This window comes from Gallus gallus, chromosome 5 (genome assembly GCF_016699485.2).
Source record: "Gallus gallus isolate bGalGal1 chromosome 5, bGalGal1.mat.broiler.GRCg7b, whole genome shotgun sequence".
Classification (NCBI taxonomy): Eukaryota; Metazoa; Chordata; class Aves; order Galliformes; family Phasianidae; genus Gallus; species Gallus gallus.
The window spans coordinates 48637695-48658006 of NC_052536.1; the positions used below are offsets into that span (position 1 = coordinate 48637695).

The 20312-nt window shown below is 37.9% G+C and overlaps 1 non-coding gene across 7 annotated transcripts in view; it reads right to left on the minus strand.

Moving 5' to 3' along the window:
• LOC112532525 overlaps positions 1-20312 on the minus strand; it is a 243058-nt gene that overhangs the window by 155327 nt on the left and 67419 nt on the right. For 2 of the 7 annotated variants that reach the window (XR_006939490.1, XR_006939486.1), the window contains 2 exons: positions 19953-20045; positions 17906-17969 (listed from right to left, as the gene is read on the minus strand). The exons of 4 other annotated variants lie outside the window; for them this stretch is intronic. This is a non-coding gene — a transcript (uncharacterized LOC112532525). The remainder of the gene's footprint in view (positions 1-17905; positions 17970-19952; positions 20046-20312) is intronic. One more of the 7 variants, XR_006939489.1, reaches the window with a different exon arrangement.

A 20312-nucleotide genomic window follows, 5' to 3' on the forward strand; every position in this document is an offset into this window, starting at 1 on the left:
TACCTAAAAGAAATTCTTTGATTTGGCCCCTAGGAGGAAAAAGTATTGTGGTTGAACAGGAAATTCTGGATGTGGCAGTTTAATAAAGAAAAGAAAAGAAAATTTTGAAAATCAAATGCTACCATTTTAGTTTTGGGAACTCAGATGAAAATTAGCACTTTCCATGCTTTAGCTTTCTCTTTGATAGCTGACCAGCCCTAGCACATGCACAATTGACCCATGACTAAAGATAACAAATGGACTTACATGATAACTTCTGGAGAAGATAAATATTCAGCTGGAAGAGGGCTATGACATTTATATTTGGTTTCTAAAAATACCATCTGAGTTCAGATGGATGGATGTGTATATACATTTTTTCCCCACATTTACAATACACAAGTCTTTTTACAATCACCTGAAATGCTCTCTCACTGTGCATAACATAGCTACAGAATCAGGCATTTCCGTGGCCTTCTATGTTTTGACTATATATTATCTCAGAATTGAAGATTTAGAAGTGTTAAAAAGACCCTCTGTGCTGAAATGAAACAGTGTAGTCAACAGCAGTTATTTCCACTGAATATTTAGGAAGATGCTTCAAGTCTCACTATCCCCAGTATGCAGGAAGAACAATGTCATATTAAGTCAAAAGTTAGCCAATGTAGCTGTCATGTCACTCAGTGTATGTGAGATAGGGCCAGTGTTCCAGACACCAGCTAGAGCTTACACTACTTTAAGAGCAAGAAAATGGAAGGTGGACATAACAACTACAGACTTCACGACCATTCAGAGATGCTGCAGACGGGATGCAGTTGTGTTCAGAAGGTCAAAGAGTTGACAGATGGACAGATCAAGGCACTGGGTCCTCCCCTCTCTATCTACCAAGTGCACTTGCAGTAGGATGAGAGACTGGCAGGAGGCATTCTAAATCCTTCCCTTAAACAGTCACAGTATAATCAGCAGGTGTTGAGAGTGCCAGACTTGCTGAAAATGAAGACACGGTTGTCTCAACTTGAGCAACTAGACTTAGAAAGAATTTTTGAAAACCAGAGCCTGCAGGAAAATGAGGGTTAGCGCGAAGCTGTCCTAGCTCTCAGGCCTCACACAGAGGCAGTTCTTTTGACTGTAGGACTCCTTTTTCCCTCACTTCCCCTAGCCCTTTGCAGGGAGGTGGGGCCAGAGGGAGGCATTTTCAGCCTTCAGAGGACCTTTATACTGTATTAAAAATACAGTTTCTTTAATGTTTCCTTTTTCAAAAGTAGTAATATAAACTAACTGAGTGTGCTCTTAGGAGAGCTGTTGGCAAGGGTATGGGATAAATCCTCTGCCAAACCTCATCTTTGGCATGAAGAAATAAACAGACTGTGGTTCTGCATAAAGACAAAACTTTTGGAAAGCCTTTAGAATATTTCTCATAATGAAACAGTGGGGGGGTAGTTTTCTTGAAATTCAGAATACTCTCCAAACGACAAATTCAACCTTTAAATGTTTCGGCCTTTTCAATTAAGAACTGAGTTCCTTCATTAAAAATAGATAAATAAATAAAATTGAAATAATTCAATGATATGTGATGGATATGCTCTGATTTTCAACAATCCTCAGAAAGGCTATTTCCATACCATTTCCTCTGTCTGTAGCAAATATGTTGTGTCAGATGATAGGAATTAAATTATTTTCATCACCCTATATTAATGAAAAGAACACTGAGGTGGAAAGGTCACGTGTTCTGCCTAAGGCCACGAAGGAAACCAGTGCCCAGAACAGCACTGTCAGATTAACTTGCTCTAGACTCTGGCTCTATGCTTCTTGATCATGTTCCCACTCATGATATCTGAACAAGAATCCTATCGAAAATATAGAGGAAAAAAGGCACAGCCTTGGATTTTATTTCAAGGTGCTCTCAACCAGTCTCCCACAGTAAACTGAAAGGCAATGAAGATTACACAGAGAATTTAGAAGAAAAGCAATCAGAGTTTTTGAAAAATATTTCAGCAAAAGGGTCCTTACACTGAAATTACTCATTAACACCACACTTTAGAGAAAAATGGAGAAGTCAGCTAAGAGCCAAGAAGCCTAATGCCATTATATTATTTTGGTTCACTAAGTGAAACACAACTGGTGTTTTAAAGAGTAGATAAACCTCCCATATTTAACAAATGAAGTTTATCACACATGGATCTGAAACACACTTAGATGAAGTTTTTGTATCCAAAAGGCTACTATGCTTTGCCAATACACACAGGATCATGTTGGACTGCCCAGTGTATCCTAAGTGTTGTTAAAAGAAACTGAATACTTTAAGAACATTTTAATAGTGTTCCTTTTTGATTTTGCATGGAAAGGGAGACTGTCTTTTCCTTTTCAGGATTTTTTTTTTTTTTGTTCTAAGTACATTTTTGAATCCCACTTAGTTTTGTTTAATTCCAGCCTTGTAAGCCCTTTGTGAGTTTCTGTCTCTCTCAAGTCTATTTAAGCACTATTAGATCTCTCCTTCCAGCAAAGATGTTGCTGTATTGTTTCTTTCTGTTCTTTCAGAAACCAAGTCTCTTTGCCCAGTTTGGTGAATTTCTCCTGTCTACACCCAAGTCCACTGCTGCAGGCTACGTAAAGACTTCAGAATTAATAACTTATACAAATTCACGAAGTTCTCTGCTTACTCCAGCAGATACCTCTATAAGAGATTAATGCATGCCAAATCTGCAGCTTTTCTCTGTAATAATGATAATAACAAAAAATGTTTAAATATAAACACCAAAATTCTGACATCACCATGGGACTGTTCAAGCTGGAGCCAAGAACCTGCCTCAGTCTGGACCTTGACATTAGTCAATTTGAGAAAAAGGACATACCTCATCCACACAGCCCTCCAGTACAGCTACATAGTTGACGTGTTTTCAAGCACCTCACTGAAAGAAGCAGTGGTTAAGCCCAAAGCTTCAAGAATTTCACTAAAGAATGTACCAGTATCTGGTTATGCAAAGGCCTTTGGTTAAAGAATACATAAACTTCAAATACCACTGGGGCTTGTGGGTTGAATTTTTGGGGGTTTTGAGTTTAGGAATTTAAGTCACATCTTACTGTGAGAAAAGAGAAAGCAAAAACAACTGAGAAATGGTAGTAGTCCACTAAAAACTCAGAGCCATATGCTGTCATGCCACAATAATAAATAAGAGGCTTGTGTTGGACAGAAAGACAGGCTGTGACCTCCTTTCCACTAATTATCACAAAGCCATTTTGCTGCATTTTTACACTTTCCTGTCTTCACACTTAGTACTCTGTCCCAGTATAGCTCTCCCTCATTATCTAGGCTCCAGGTTAATAACTGAACAGTCCAAGTTCTCATGTATGTGTTCCAAGTGTTTCTCATCAGATTTAGGTATTTAAGTAGAAGAGGATGAGAGCCCTTTCTTTAAAAAAAAAAAAAAATTCCTCGCAAGTCAATGTGTTGTCTGACTGTATGATGCTACTATACAGACTAGGGCAAGATAAGGTCCTTTAGGCTTAAGCTGCATATGGTAACATTTTAGGCTGTAAATGATCCAGACACATTGCAGGAAAAGCATTTCCTGCAAGTAGCACTATAAAAAGGTGGTTCTATAAAAGGCATTAACAGAACAGCAGAGTGAAAACGGTTGACCTACTGGGAGGAGTAACATGAAGATGGCATGAAGCCAAGAGCACAGGACAGCTGTGTAGCACATTAGGAAGCAGGACATTGAGCACAAAGCTGAGTTTAAACCATAAGGGCAGCACAGGGTTTCAGTTGCAAAGAACTCCTGCTGCATAGGCGAGAAAACTAAATGCAGTGTTGTCACCTGAGTAAACACTAGCGGATGGAGAAGAATATCAAGGCCTGATCTAACACCTAGTAAAGTTAATGAAGAGCCTATACTGACCAAACTCCACTTGAAGACTGGGCCCTACAGTGAAATCTGAGCCCAAGGGAGTCAAGCAAATAAATTCATTTCTTATTGATAGAAGTGCTATTGTTGTTTAATGGACATGCAAATATGCTGGGGATTTGTCTTTCTCAAATGCCTGTTGGGGATAGCTTCATGGTCTGTCATAAACATACACTGAAATACACAAGCAAACACAGACATTCATTATGTAAGCATCTTTAAGGTAATGTGTGTGCAGGTTTAGCTCTGAAGGGTGCAGCTTGTGTTTTCTCCACTGACCTAATTCTCATCCATCTATACTTAATATAGCCCACCACAGCAATTCAGTAGTTGCTAAATGCACAGAAAAATTTTGGCTTTTACTAAATTGCTTCAGAAGGTAAATTCACAATTTTTCATAAGGAAATGAGGTTTCTTTTATGTAAACTTATTTTCTTAGCAGGCAACTGAAAACAAATTTTAAATAACTTTGTCTTCTTCTTTTTTTGTTTTTGTTTTTAAAGAAAAGAAAAAAAAAAACGCAGCTGTTTTTTGAATGAGCTACATTGTTTATTATTTTCCTAAAACATCCAAACGATGAAACTCATTTAACCCATTGAGGAGTGACACAGAAATGACATGTTGTGCATCATACATCAAATAAATGGTTACTCCTGCTGCTCTTTAGACATCTGGGGCTTAATTTGCAATTATTTGCATTTTTAGAGCAAAGCTATACAATAGAAATGGGAACACATCTCCTATGTTGATTCAGAATTAATTTTCAAAGGGTGATATGCACCATAAATCCTATTGCATGATTACTATAAACATGCAGACAAAAGAATGAGGAACAGCGTTGTCTGCTAATGGATGTTCGGTTATGAATTTCAATTGTTATAACATGTGATTAATTTACATGTTCAAATTAAGTCTCCATTTAGGCATGTTTAATTATGAGGTATTCAAAAGCATGGATGGGTATGTTTGATCATAAGGAGCTTTTAGGAAAAAGCTTGGCACTTGCTGTTTGTTTGTCCTGGTTTAAAATGTTCTCATTACATCATGAAATGAAAAAAGTTAGAGAAAGGAATGTATCCGTTCCAAGCTAACAATGCAAACAAGTCAAGAACTCTCCTCTTTTTCATATTTCCCATAAAGACGTGCATCAGAGGTATCTTTTTGGCAAGTAACTGACAGGGAATCCATGAAAACAGTAGTGCCTTTGTAAAGACCAGTAGTACGCATACTGTGAATGCCATCATTTAATCCCTCTTCAGAACTCCAGCATTTCTAAAATCTTCAGACACCACTACATTCTAGTGGGGCTTCCATTTCATGCCACTGTGCCATAGATGAACAGCTCCAGCGACTATACTATGATTTTCTTTGTAAAATCAGGGTCCAACTGCAAAGGAGGGTTTAGATCTGTGAAGATAACTAGTTTTTCAGTTTGGCCAAGCCAAACGTTTGAAAAAGAATGTTGGTTCAAACTGAACCAAATTCACAATTTTTCCAAGTTTCCACATGACAATCAATACCATCTCCACCCAGACCACTATATTTCCTTCAATGTGAAATGTTCCATGTGTCTCAAGAGGAAACATTTTTGGAAAACGTAAACATTTGGCAAATTCAAACAAAAAAGGTAAGAAAATTCAGGGGAACTTGTAAATAACGGTTGCAAAAGGATTGTTCTTGACATAATATACAATTTGTTCCTATGTTTTACTGAGAAAGTTTATTCCATGCCATGTAAAATGTAATAGGGTTTGCTCCACCTTCCCAAGTGACTACCATTAACACAAGATAAGAGAATCATTCTCACTGTATTCTCAGTGACTTTCAACTATTTCTGACATACTTTGCATGATGTGGCTTATTTGACCTGTTCCATTTTGTAGTGATCTGAAGAATAATTGCTAGGACATTCACCTAAGGAATTAGGGATCCACATTCAGACTCCTATCCTCATCAGACAGAGCACTAGCTTGAACTCTGACCCAACTTTGCTTAAGTGTCTAGGTACTGGGGGGTTTTGAGGAGCTCAAACTGATTCACTTTGCATGTTTAAGTGCTTAAGGGGCCACCATCAAGCCTAAGAACATCTTTAAAGCCTGGTAAAGTCACATAGCAGAGAAGGTATGAAACTGTTCCTTGGAAGTGAAAAATTGTGAAGAGGAACAACTGAGAGCACATTGTGGTAGTCTTCATGCCACTAATTGCTCATGGACTGTTCTGAGAGACAGGATAGCAGGATCTAGATCTTTGGAGTAGAGGACATAATTAAACCTTAGTCTCCACCACTGCAAATTAACAACTTAATCATCAAGAGAGGAGGTAGAAGAGTAACACACCCTGCTGAGTTTTGCCTCCTTCCTATCACCAGCAGCACTCTTAGATGAAATTTTCTGGTAATAAGGATTGAATTGTGCCAAATAATTTGCTTAATGCCAGAAATGACTTTTTTTTTTTTGACATATTTTGACATTTTTTTGCATATTTTTCTCTCACTGTCCTAGTCAGTACATGATGTACTTCTTTGCAACAGAAAACTTCTTCAAACAGCAATACCTAACATCTAGATGCAAGTTATTAGATACTATCACAAATATACTCACAGCAGTATGCACTCTTAAAAAAGATTCTATGTGTGAAGCTTCAGTGGACCTCTGCTGTGGAGACCACCTGTCTGACTAACAGAAGAGTCCTGGAGAAAATCTCACAGCAGCCTTCAGGCCATTCCCCTTCACTTCCACATTGCATGCCTTTTTCTGCACACTGCCACTTAGATGCATAAAGTTGCTGCAGGACTAGCCGAAATATAGTTTCAAGTGTCTGAATTCATAAAGGTTTGTGAAGGAAAGGCCCTTTCATTTTGCAAGTATCGTACATCTACAGAGGTGCCATAATGACAGTAAGAGCAGTAGGAAAACATATTGTAAATCTACTTATCAGAAGTAATGATTTCTAATGTGACATAGAAGTACTTTGTTACACTGTCAGGTAATATCAGTCACTCACATGTGCTGAGCAACTGGATGACTCAAGGCAGTCCCTGCCCCAAATATATACATCCTAATTTAATCAGTGTAGATATATTTCTAAATGCATTTTAAGATTAAAAAAATATATAAAATTAACCTAGAGAGCAAGTAGTGGAGATGAGAAAGAAAAAAATGAAGAAAAGAAAAAGAAAAGGTGAAAATGGTATTATTTTTTCTTGAAATTACGAAGTGCAACTACACTAATTTTCAAATTGCTTAGAATTAAAATTGTATTTAAAGTGTTACTGAAGACACTTCAATTTCTTTTTTGTCCAAGATCAACTGACAACATCCTGCACTTGTCATTATAGTTGAAGCCTTCATAACATCTATTGCTTTGAGCCAAGTAGATATTTGTAGAAGCTTTTCAGATTTATTACTAAACAATAACTATGTGGGAAAAAAAAAATCCTATAGCTTTGAAAGAAGACCTGGCACACAGATAACATTTACGACTGAATAAATTCCACTTATATGTTTTTAATCACTTTTCTTCTTCTGTCATATTTTTGTGAATTTCAGTGAACCTTTCTCTTCACTTTATGCATTCAAGATTTACTGATCAGCTTCTTGAGGATGAATTTGGATTCCTAAATTGTTTGAGTGCAACTGGTACTCTCACCTCTGCTTTGCCTAGTGCAGGTAATCAGCTACAGCCAGGGCCAGAGCTTACACCTGCCAATACAAGACTTCAGCCGTTGACCAGATTCACAGATTCACTCACTGAACTACGCTCAGAATATACCAGGTAAAGACAGACAAGATATCAGAGTTATAAGCAAGAGTAATCAGGTTATTTACTATACCAAGATATAATGCTTCTTGTTCAGGGCCTCTACCTTGCACAGAATTATGATGGCAGGGCTTTAGTAGAAGTTTTTAAATATTACCAAAGAAAAAGGGTAGTTTATGTAATTTCAGCACAACTGTTCATTCATTCCATTTGGATTTTTAACCGTTGTATTATTCTTGTTCCACTTGGAGATCATAAAAAAATCACAATACTATGGACATTTTCAAACATTTTACATATTTTTGTGTCAGAACTGAGATGGGTCACATGATATACAGCTGTGTTAACATATTTAGGGTTTGGATACTTACAAGCTCTTGCTTTCTGGAGTATTATTTTTCTCCTTGTTTACATCTGAGAATTACTGAATGTTTGGGGGTTTTTTAACCACAAGGTTAGAATTTATGGGAAAAAAATTAAGCAATAAATAGGTACAGTGTCTCAACTTCATTTTTCAAGTCCTGCCTGCCAGCAAAAGGATTAGGGAGATAAAGCTAGTTTTCTTCTGTGAAACTGCAACTAGTCCAGTCACAAGATCACAAGCCCTCTCTAGCATGTTAGCTATACTTTGACCACACAAGTTTACAGATTATGGGAGTTACAAAAGGACATGGCAAAGATCTTTCTGCAGCTTCCCTTACATAGCAGCAGGAAGAGCTTCCAAGGGACCTCTCCATCCCTGCAGTGCTGAAAAACTTCCAGTGAAATCTTCCTGGATACCAATGATCTTGTTTAACACAGAAAAAACCTCTATTCTTGGCCAGCTGTAACAAGCACAAGTCTGTACCAGCAGATCACAGACACACTTTATCACTTAGTCACACAGACAAATGAATAGGTCCCATTATTCTTTAGGAAGGTGCATGGCAGCAATCATAAATAAATTAAGTGTGCAGTATCTTATTTGAGACTCTTTTATTCCTTCCTAGCTCTAAAGCTTTTTTAAAATGCCAACAGCCTCGGTGGTAGTTGTGGTTTAATCTGGCAGGCAGCTCAGCACCATACAGCCACTCACTCACTTTCCCCCACAGGGATAGGGAAAACAATCAGAAAAAGGTAAAACTCATTCATGGGTAGAGATAAAGACAGTTTAATAGAACAGAAAAGGAAGGTAAAACAATAATAGTCATCATCATCATCATAAAAGAATATACAAAACTTATGAGGCATAATGCAATTGCTCACCACCTGCTGACTGATGCCAAGCCAGTCCCTGAGCAGTACCCCACCCTAATCTAGCCAATTCAGCATGATGCCATATGACATGGAATACTCCTTTGGCCAGTTTGGTTAGCTGGTTCTGCCCCCCCTCAGCTCCTTGTTCACCCCACCCCCAGCCTCTTCACTGGCAGGGCAGTGTGAGAAGCTCAAATGTCCTTGGCTGGGTGAAAGTACTGTTCAGCTAAACATTGGCAAGTTATCAACATTATTTTTATCCTAAATCCAAAACACAGCACCATACCAGAGAATTAACTCTATCCAAGCTGAAACCAGGACAGTGATGGAATATGAGGCTTGATACTGTATGTAAACCCGCAAAGTTCATTTTATTGTTTAGTTGTTTGTTGTTTTTTTCCTGACATGAAATTGAGCAGTAAGTTACTCCAAGGGAATCCTGAGGTTACCCCAAAACTTAGATGTGCTTGGGATTTTGCTGTACCCAGCCCGATCACATTTTCAATATCCTCTGAGGTAGAATTGTTTCTGCTATAAACCCATCTGGTTTCACAAACAAAATGCTTTTATGCACTACAGATACTCAATATTGCTTGGGTTTTGCTCACAAATATAAAATAAAATTTGCATTTTTGCCACACACCATCTTGTTCATAACTTTGTTTCCCATCTTCTAGACAGCACTGTCTGCCTGCACAAATCCCTGTAAAGAAGTGGATGTTGACCAGCTGCAATCAACAGAAATGTTTTTGGTGTCTTTCTTCATTTGCTTTGGTGCCAATGCAAAGGTCAGTCTAGTCATGCTTTCAGGTTCAATGATAACTGATGACTTTGCTGAGAATAAGGAGGCCCATGCATTCACAAAATATCCATCAGGTTCAGAACTTTGCCATCAGGAACTATCTTGGCACAAAAAAATGTGTGTATGAGCTCCTGTACTTTTTTCTAAATAGCCTGTCTCCTTCTACTCCTGGTCAAATCTCTATAAATCTATAAAATGTGTTTTGTTGCTGTTGTTGCTTATTCAAAAAAAAAAAAAAAAGAAAAAGAAAAAAGAATCCTATACTATCCAAGCTCTAACACCTCAAGACCATTTACTACTGGCTTGTATTGTTAAACTGCACTTCTCACTTCAAATATTGAGAAGTGATGACAAGGCAAAAAAAGAAAAAAACTTTCAATACACTTTCAATACAAAAACCATCCATAATCAATCAGGTTCTGATGGTCTTGTACTGGCAGAATTCCCGTTACACATTCAGCCATCCAATTACACTGACTTTTTTTCTGCTTTCCATTTCTCCTTCTGATTGTTGTCAGATAAAGATCCAGATGTTTTTTCTGGATTTTTTCACAGACAAGAAAACAACACCTTCTCCTAATACAAGGACCCTAATTAATGACAGGATAAGAGCTGGGAGCTGCCACAGAAACTGGAGTCATCAGCTGGAACAAGAAGCCAAAAGTAGCATGGACAAAATAGCATGATGAACTCAGAAGAAGGCCAAAGGAGTTGTAGAATTATCCAAAATGACTACTGTCTGTTCAGAAAGAATAAACATGTGACAGTAAAGACTGATGGGAGACACATGAAATATTTTCTTCTTTGGTAGTCCTACCTACCACTGAACAGGGAGAGTGAAACAATGTGACTGCAAATGGACAACAGGACCACAGATGGGAAGCAATAAAGGAAGAAGCTGCAAGCAGAAGAGGCGTGTCCAAAGGAAAGCATTTCTAATCCAGAAAAAGGTAATTCTCAGAAAGTGTTTGAAAACCTTGCAGCACACTGACATGATTTAACGCCACCTCAGGAATGCTTAATGGTCTACATTAGTAGTGCAGAGCACTTCATGAGGCTATAACAGGTCATACACTATCATTCTTAGCCAATTTGAATGCAGAAAATCACAGATAGTAGGTTGCAGGATCCAGAAATATACCCTCTGGATGCCAAGTGCCAAAACAAGTGACAGCATAAGTGTCCAAACTCATCCTTTTCTATCCTACATTAAATCCATATCTAGCATTCTTTTCTATTCTACCCTCTAGCCAACTGGAAGTCAACTCAGTGTCAACAGAGGTGAAAAAGTTTGGAACAACCACCTATCCCTAGATTGCAAGGATAGCCATGGATTATGTGGTCTGTGTGTAATCTGTTTTACTTTCAGGAATATGGTCTACTGGAGTCAGCCAACAATTAGGGTTTTGCAAGCCATTATCTTTACTGAAGATTAAAGTGTTTACAATGCAGCCAAGTCTGACAATCAGTACTCTCCTCTCTGATTTGCCTTCATGGAATTGCATAATTCTCACCTGGATTCACCATCTCCTAGAAAGCAAGTATTCCTGTTTCACCGTGAAGGCATGGCTATTAATGTATCATCCACACTGGGAGAAGACAAGCCAGAAATCACTATCTCCTATTAACAGAGAGTCTACATTGGTTCATATGCCAAGTACTGAGCATTTCCATTGCATTAAATTAATCAAACACTCACAAGTCACAACAGCTGCAGAGGAATTCAGCCAACACACAAGTAAACATGCAATTGGCATTGCCTCAACCTATCAGCTATACTTCAGCTTCCTGCCCTCGTACCTATAGTCTGTGCCTCTAGGAGGCACTATAGAACTATAGTCCAGGACACCTAAGACGTTTAGAAAAGCTGCCACAGCCATAAATCCTCTTTTCATACGTTGTTGTTCATCTGCTCTCCATGAGGAGATGATTTATTTCTGTGGTAGAGAGCTACTCAAAGGAAAGCCTCAAAACATCCTAACAAGGATAAGTGTCACATATGTGTTATGTCAGCCACTACCCATTAGAAGGCCTACTTCCTAGAACTGACTTAAATGCAAGTATTTTCTGTAAAACAAAGTGCTGAAGCCCCCCTGATATTATGAAGGTCATTGCTAACTAGGAAATGCAACTTCCACAGATCTTTTTGGTTAGTCTAATTTTCAGAACATTATTCCTGAAACATGTTAAGTCACATCAGGATACATCATGTAATATATGTGGTACACATATCACGTCATATGCATCCTCCATCTCAGTACTCTGGGACAAGCTTTTCTGTGCAGTCTTGATTCTTCATAACATTCAGCCACTATAGCCATTAAAAAGGATTCCCATGGACAGGAGTTCTCTCCCCATAGTGAATCAGAAGTGCTTATTAAGATACCAGAATCTCCTGATCTAACTGGAGGGATTCTGCAAAAGGGCATTATGAGACCTCTTCCCTTCAGATAGTATGGGTGGTAAAGCTCCATCTTTCTTCAGTTGAACTCATCTGGTGCAGAACTGGAGTAACACAGCAGTGAGTCAAGCTCACTCTGCTTGCCCATGGAGCATTTAATTATGTTCTTTCTGTTTGTGGTTCACGCACATAATCTAAAAGGTCGTTTTACACTGAAAGCAGTTGTTTTGCTTTTTCTAATGGAAAAACAATTCCCCATCAAACAATCCATAACAATTAAAAAAAAAAAAAAAAAAACCAAGAAACCCCACCCGCATTTAAGAACCAGCCAGCAAGAGTATCCCATTGCACAACATCTCCCCCACTTCATAGAGGCTAACAGTTCCCAACTTCCTCTAGATATCTGTTTAAGGAAGCTGGACTATAAAACATGCCCTGAGGGTGAACAACTCCAAGAGTTCTTGGTCCTTTGCTTGCTACAAGCAATTACTGTGACTCATAGTTCTTATCTTATTTCATGAGTGAATTTAGTTTAAGGTCAATATGACAATTAGCTTGTCTTGCTTGGACAGTAGATGATACACAGAAAACAGATGTTAACAGGTGTCCATATACTACTCCCATCTGCCACTGTACTTACATGTTTACAGCATGTTACTGCACTGAAAATTGTACTCTAGTCTAATTAGATTGTTCTTTAAAAGTTCCCTATCAAAATAATTCCACTGGAACTTTTTTTTTATTGAAACTGTTGACAACTAATATTAAATTATGGTCAAATACGCAGAAGATATATATATACTTCAATTGAAAAATGAAAATTTCTTCAATTGAAAAAAGTGAAACATTCTTTCTCAGTATCTTTTAACAGATTTTTTTAATGGTTTTATTCTGATTTTTCTTTTTCTTCTAATGTTTTTAACCCAAAGTTAATACACAGTCTTTCAAAAGAGAAAAGACATTACTATGTCTTTTATGTCTATTACTATGTGGAGAAGCTGAGAGAGATGTGGCTCTTCAGCCTGGAGAAGAGAAGGCTCCAAGGAGACCTTATAGTGGCTTTCCAGTACCTGAAAGGGGCCTACAGGAAAGCTGGGGAGGGACTGTCTTATAAGGGCAGGTAGTGACAGGATTATGGGGAAGTGGTTTTAAACTGGAAGAGGGTAGATTTAGACTAGATATTAGGAAGAAACTTTTTTCTGTGAGGGTGATAAGACACTGGAACAGGTTGTTCAGTGAGGCTGTGGATGACCCCTCCCCGGAAACATTCAAAGCCAGGCTGGATGGGACTTCATGCAACCTGGTCTAGAGGGAGGTGTCCCTGCCTATAGCAGGAGGGTTGTAACTAGAAGATCTTAAATGTCCCCTCCAACCTAAACCATTATATGATTCTATGATTATCTGGAGGTGAAATGGGAAAAGAAAGAAAAAAAAAGTCCAATTTCTAAACCACTCAGGAGAAAAATTTCAATATGTTTTCACTTCTTTCCCCCAAGCTTTCTATTTTTGACGCTTAATAGAGCTGAGATACAGCATTAGCAGTCAGTCAAATCTGTTTGGTATAAAACTTTGAGTCTTCATCAAAACACAGTCAAAGTCTGCACTATACTCTCTGTGAGGGAGCTCACAGGAGACAGAGTCCACAGTGAAGTCCAAGCACAAGATGGAGATGACTCTATGAGAGGGTTGAGTTACTGCTTGTCCACACAGAATTCTGCAGCCCATTCATTGCATGTCAGTCTCCCTTTCCTCCATCAGTGGGATGCTTTGCAGTAACACAAATCAAGCCCCTGAACAGCATTGCAAATAAAAAATGAAGACAGTTTAAGGCATATAATTTGGGTTATGATTTGTAATATTCATTAAGAGGATAGCCAATTCTGGCAAAGAAAAAAGTGCCCTGAGCTACGATAATGAATACAGGGTTTGTTAAAGCAACAAGACTGATGATCTAATCCATAACGATCTGACAGTGGCTGCTTTTATAAGATACCTTGTTTTGATTTTCATATCAATAATTATATTATGTGCCTCAAAACATCTGTCTGGCTGGCTGTCGATGCATGTTAAAACCATCCTGTCTGTGGATATGCATTTGAGTAGGAGCTATTACAGAATCACATAACAGATGTGGGGAGCAGTAATGATTCTTCAAAATTCTGTGCTATGCCAGGGACAGACAGCACTCACTGTGGTCCCTTCTGCCCTTAGAAGTTATGGCTTGAATATGTGAACTGAGCTTCCCAGTGCCCTACCATGAAAACTCCTCTTTGTGCTTTTCTTCCAAGGCAGAGGGTCAATGCCTGAGTTAGCACTCAGAGTATTCTCTTACTGAACATGACAGGATGCTGTCACCTTGTCGCCCAGTAGAGAATGAATTTCTGCACCAAATTATCCAGCCAGTTCTGGGCTAGTGTGGACAAGCTGGGTTTTAATTTTCAAATAAAATGCACTCATCTTTCGGTTCTAAAGTTCTCAGGATCACAACTAAATCCCTACTTCTGGCATCAATGGCACCAAGTACTTGGAGCAAAATGCAAAGCAACAAATTAGCTCTAAAGAAAAATATTTTAATTGTTTTTCTGCAATGACTTCTCTGTATACTTCATTCAGTTAGTGGGGCAATACTCAAGTATGTGTTAATATAAATTAATACTGATAGCCAGTTCCAAACTGAATTATTTTTTCTGAGATCTCTTTTTTATAGTAATATGAGCTGCAAAGAGTTGGTATTTTCGGAGAGGAGAGGACAGGCGAAAATAGTTCAAATTTCTCTTGGACACCGACAGGCATGAGGCATCAACATCCCTAGGAAGCCTGTGATAGCTTCTGACCACTGTCATATTAAAGAGATTTTTCTTATTATCCAGTTCAAACCTCCACTGTGCAACCTTGTGCTGTTCTCACATGTCCTGTCACTGGCTACCAGTGAGAAGAACCAGCACTTCCCTTCACTTCCCCTCCTCATGGAGTTGTAGAGAGAAGACTGTTGCTCACAGTTTAAGAAAATGCCTTATAACCATCCAAATCAAGATACTTTTCACTTTTTTTTTTCATATGGACACATGGCTTTCTCCAAATTCACAAGCTTCTGTGACAGTCTCTCTGATCCAAAGCTCCACTACACTTCCAGTGCATTCTCCACTGTTCATTCCACACCTCTTCCTGTGCCCTAAGGCCAAATTATACAAATGAAAATGTTGTTTTTTATTACATGAACAGAGTTGAGAAATGTTAACAACAAAACCCAAAACCACATTGTTTGTCTTGCTTCAAATTCTCTTAGAAACTTTAAACACAGGGTAAGTTTTTCAAAAGCCTCATTAAGATGTAAGTATCTCCCAGACAAATTAATAAATACTTAGTAAAGCAAAACAAAAGAAATACCTGATTTTACACAGAAAACTGTGGATGTCATGACTTTACACCAATCATTTCATTTTTTATTTTATCTTTAAACTTGGAAGAACCTAGTTGAGCAGGTGGACATAATAAAAGTTTTCACTTCAACTCCTTAACATAGGAAAATTGCCAGTTGTTATGGACAAAGTCTGTGGAGCATGTTTCACTAGACTTTAATGTTCAAAGGAAGGTCCTGAACCAAGAAACATTAAAAGCAAAAAAATCCTAATCCATCATCTTCCTGTGAAACTGCAGGAGACGAAAGGACATATTATCTTGTCAATATTTGCAGGGCTATATGTGCCCACCTGACTTAGTTGTGCAAATCACTGATACAAATTCACAATCATTAGCAGACAATTAGCATGATAAGAAGTGTTTGCACATGTACCTATATATACATCTACTCAAAGAAAATCAGTCTAGCAAATCTACCAGGTGTTTGGTTATGCATCTCGACAGGAAAAAAAAATTTTTAAAAAGTGGCATATACAATTTATAACTGAACCTTGGCTTCTTCAGAGGCACAATGCTGCTGAATTGAGCACTTGTGCTGCCTTCTGTAGCTCACTTATTACTATGTTTTTAAATGTTGGTTTCTTTAAAATGTAGTTTAACTTTCTGAAGGGACTTTCCATTTCATTCCAGCCCATATTCAGTGAGGAGCCACTCTGAAATCTGCTTGATGTATACTTGCAAGTTCATGTTTCTGTATTGAAATCAACAAGTACCTGCAGAGAAAATCTGATCCTGCTTGCCTGCTTGCTGTATGCAGACAGCTTACTTGGGGACAATGAAACCACTAATACACCAGAGGAAGAAGTTCCCACCTGAGAGGGACTAGTAGGAATCACAGAGAAAAAAAAGTTTACAAAACCCACCCCTAATGCCCAAGATATTGTACAAAAATGTCATCAAAACCATTCAGATTAGCACCCAAAGACTCCTGACACACTCTAATTCAATTTCAGATTACCAGATTCTGTTGGCATTTATACAAGTCAGGAAAGAAGAAAATAAACGTTATCTCTGATCTTAAATATATATGACTTCTGTGTGGACAGTTGTCCTTCACACAACCTATATTAGTAATGCGAAATAAACTTCAGGTTGCCTCTATATCTCCTCAACAATTTGTGTGAATTCCTACCATCATAGATACTGCCTCCTCCCTCCACACTTCAGACTACACAAGTAAATAGGGAAAGTAGTAGGTGTCTACAGGCAGTATACCTTCCAGGATGCAGAAGGACTGCCACAGGACTGTAGTGACACATTTAATTTTAACAGCTAAGTTGCTGTATCATTCTGTGATGATCAATACTATTTCAGTATTGTATTCTGCAGTTCTGACTGGTCACTGTCAGATACCGTCATTCCACTACAAATACTGTTAGTATTTTGAGGAGAAAATATTTATCATTTTTCCAGGATAAAGATCATAAGGATTCAGGTTTTCTTGTTGTTGTTTTCTGACCTTTTCCACACAAACAAATATGACCCATGACGTAAATACAATAAATCAATATTAAGTAATAAAAATTATTTTCCTCATTAATTCTTCCCTGTGATATTCTCCACTTCACTGAATTAGGGCAATTTTGTTGTTTTTCCAGTTCCAAATCAGAACAGTAATGACAGCAGCATCCAAAATTTTATTGTAATTGCCTAAATTGTATAACACCTTACTAGGATGTCAGGAAAACAGCCAAAGAATTCCACATTATAAAACTGGGCATATCATCTGATATATCAAGTTTGAGCATATTTTCAGACTATCCAGAGTTTACAAACTTTCCTAATTCTAGTTTAGACAAAAGCCTTTAACGGACCATCTGGTTCTAATGACTCAAACCTAGAATATTTGATATCCTTTTCACTATACTACATCAAGTTACTGCTTAAAACATCAGTAAAGCAAAAATAATTCTTAGCAAATGTTTTTATTTTTTATGATCTGTACTGCATATACTATATGTTACAGTCAGCAGAATCCTTAGTTCAGTTACTCTTGCATGGTCCTTGGTCCACATCCCAGTGAGGCAAAGGAAGATTTTCTATTGACATGAATGGGCTTTAAATGAGGTTCCTAATGTATCAACAGATCCTTACTCATCCTAAAACATGAGGTTTCAATAATTCTCCCAAGAGAAAAGGTTCAAATTATGCTTACAGTAGACTTTCCTAAATTAAGTCTTCCATGCACACTTGATAATCCAACTAAAATTCAGTGAAATCAAAATATTAAGAGGTTTTATAGTTAAAAGGTATTGTGAATATGCACTATCAATATGCACTGTAGCTAACTGTAAATAAACTCTCTGGGAGTAGATTTCACAAGTTTATGTAATACCTCATCTTCTAGCAGCTGTATATAAGCTATAGAGTTTTGAAAATCCCACACCAAATGTAGCTCATTACCTCTGAAATCAGTCACAAAAGGTTACAATTTGTTATGTTTCACCACCATTCTTAGAAGCTTGTCCTGGAAGTGGAAACACAGATGAACATTTAGGAAAATGTATACAAAGAAAGTCCATTCTTAATAATAGAAGTGCCAAGCACTTGTATTTCCAAGGAGATCAAACCAATCTGGAGATCCATACTACCAAGAAGGTCAGCAAATTAACACCTCAAAAAATTAACATTTTCCATGTTTGGTCTCCTCTCACTGATGACAAGTGACATAGCTTCAAGTTGCACCAGGGGAGATTTAGGTTGTATTATCAGGAAAAACTTCTTTACAGAAAGGGTTCTTAAACACTGGAATAGGCTCCCAGGGAGGTGGTTGAGTCACCATCCCTGAATGTGTTTAAAGACCATCTGGATGCCATGCTCAGTGACACGGTTTGTTAGAGTTAGGGTAGTATAGTTAGTTTGAGGTTGGACTTAATGACCCTGCAGGTCTTTTCCAACCTGAGCAATTCTATGATTCTGTGTACCAGCTAAGGTCATCCAGAGTAAATATGATTTCTTACTTATGAACTTGTTTATGAGTTTATAGCTTACTGTAGCAAATAGCCATCATCTTTACATTTTGTTTTTTTTTCTAGTTTCTATCATTATCATCCTCACTGTGAAGTTGAGATACAGACATTGTCAAAGGAGACATCACAGTCTACATTCTTCTAAACTCTTTCTGAATACAAACATGCTAGTAGACAGGCAGACTTCAAGCTATTTCTCTCTCTTTCTGCTTTTTTCTTCTTATTCCATGGTAGTTACCATGTTAATATTACAAAACAATTAGAACACACAGTTCCAACCCTGACTCTTTGCAAAGCACTCTAAAAAGGAGCTTTTCTGGAGTAAGAAAGGACTGAGTGAGGACTGCAAGAATTGGCCCATACGGAGTTACATGCTAACTGTTGTTATTGTTCTCATAGAGTGCATTTAAGGTTTTGGGAACAAACAATAAAACAAACAGCTGAACAATTTTAATCATGGCCCAGTTCCTAGTTACAATTATTTTTAAGCTGTCTCACCATTTGCTAGAGTCTGACTTTTTCCCCACTGAAAAAAAAAGATATATTATGTAAAACTTAAAGAAATACTGATATAAAATGACAGTAAAACTAAATAAATATTTCTCACATGTGACATGTTATGATTTCTGTTCCAAGCCCAATAGTTGTGTATGAACTACATATAATTTTAAAAATGTTCCGTTCTCTATATACTTCCTATACCAGCCAATTCTCTACTGTACTTTATTAGATAAGTTATAAGCATGACCTCTGAACTCTATGACTAGACAGAAAATATCAGATTTTGACCACAGATGTCTGAGGAAGATTGGAATTCATGCTCATATAAAAGGTGTATTTCATGCATTCCATGTATCAAAATGCTACAGCAGGGATATGTCAAATCAGAGTAAGATGACAGCTTGAACATGCAAATAAGAATGGCAGAATCTGATGGTACAAGGATGCAAAGATAACTGAAGAGAATACTAACCAAGAAAATCCTTTTAAGATCTTTTTTTTTTTTTTCACTCAGATCCTTATACAACAACTTCCACTGGAGGCAACAAAAAGACTTGGGTCTTCAGTGTCTGTTACTGTGGCTTGCTACATGTGTTACAGTAACACACTGAAGACTCAGTTAAGTTCAAGCTCCACAACCCCAAGTGCCACAACACCCAGACTGTAGTAATCCCTCCTTCCCAGAGCTCACATGAAGCAGGACCTTGAATCATACAGGGCAAATAGATATCATGAACAAAACACAGGAAAGAATCCAAACAGAGCCAAAGGGATTTAAGATGGGTTACAAAAATAATCAGTGTGGTAAAACAAGAAACACTTCAGTTGCCTGACTGTACCCAGTGACCTACCTATTAAACCATGCTACCTGATGATGGACTTGGGCCGAAGCTTCTCTGCACTATGCGAATAATAATAGAGCAAATGAAGTAAAAAACCTTCCTGCTAAATAAAATCAAAAACTGCCAAGCTGTTCCTACCTCATGTAGAGGTAGACAGGCACTGCAGTAAAATTGTGTGCAGGAGGCAGGAATCACTAGTGCTTTTCTTGCAATTCTTGTTTTTAATGAGTTCTGCAGGAAAAATATCATAAACGGAAACACAGAATCATTCCAGAGGTTACCCATTTCCACTCCTCCCACACCATGGCAGGCTCAGTTATAAGCATGTCATTCCTAGCAGATGTTTGTCTAATCTGTTGATGGATGCTCCAAGCTATTGTTAGGCAATATCTTCCAGCACTTCACCCCCCCCCAGCCCCACCCCCCCTTCCCCTGTTGCTATTAGAACTGTTTCCCTTACTTCTAATCAGAACCTTTCTTGCAACAGCTTGTACTATT